Source organism: Coenobita brevimanus, chromosome 53 (assembly GCF_032717465.1).
Source record: "Coenobita brevimanus isolate Jiangsu-jjx chromosome 53, ASM3271746v2, whole genome shotgun sequence".
Taxonomy (NCBI): Eukaryota; Metazoa; Arthropoda; class Malacostraca; order Decapoda; family Coenobitidae; genus Coenobita; species Coenobita brevimanus.
Window position 1 is genome coordinate 16938936 of NC_137006.1, and position 1178 is coordinate 16940113.

Here is a 1178-nt window from a genome sequence, read left to right on the forward strand (position 1 = left end):
TGTGAGATGGAGTTAGGAGAGAGAGGGAGAGGGGGGGGGTCTAGACTCGAGAAAGAAGCATGGTCGTCTTAAAAAGGAGTCAGGCTCGCGAAGTTAACTTAGTGTAAATTTGGAGATATCCCCTTGAAAACCCGCCAGACTCATCTTGATCTTCTGTCACCGACTACAAGTGAACTAAAATAACTGTCTACTACAGCTCCGCCACGACTACGATTTAATCAATTACAGAGCTGATAAAGGTAATAACCGAATCTGGCAATATCTATCTCTTAGTAATTTGTATATATTTGGTTTTACTAGCATTAAAAGAGACCAGGTTGTTTTGCCCCGTTTCATTGATCATAGATAAGTCTTGATTTATGGAGGTGGGTGTACTGAGTTGAGAGTTAGAGATATTAGACTTTGTAAATAGATGTTTGACTATGAATGAACTGTGAAGTGTTGAGTCAATTGCATATGAATGGATGGGATTGTGGGTGATGGATAAGAGATCATCAAAGCTGGGAATAGCGCCGCTACTGTTTTAATAGTGATGGTGGTAACCCCATTCCTTTTTTTAGCCAGTATCGGAACTGAGAGCGTCGCTACTTTTTGGCCGTACTCACGCGTTACCGCGCTCCTCGCTACTCACGCGACGAATACAGGTCCGGAGTCAGCGAGTACATACAGATATGCCGACGGTTTGTTGTATTTATTAATGACGAAAAATAATACTTTCGTCAATTCTGTCAATGATGTTTGTTCTACATTACATCAGTAATTTATTAATTATTATTTATTAGTAACGTGCAATAATTAGACTGGAGTTCGCTAGTTAACTATCGATCATTTAAATTACGTAACTGGCAGCTTGGCGAGCAGCACACACACACACACACACACCTCTGTCTCCGTCTCTAACTCCCGCTCTCTCCCCCACTCTCTCTTTCAAACTAATTCTTACTCACTACGTTACTATTTCGTAAGAGTATGTAACTTTCAGTTTAATGTAATGGAAAATAAAATTGCTATAGTATAAATAACCTTTAAAAGAAAGCCTCGTTCATTTTTACTTTCGTTTTCATACATATCTTAAAGAGGTATGATTGAAAATATAATAAATCTATATAATATGTATCATTGGTAGGCCCCGTTTTTTTTTTTTTTTTTTTTGCCTTTTATTTACGTATGTAACTTTG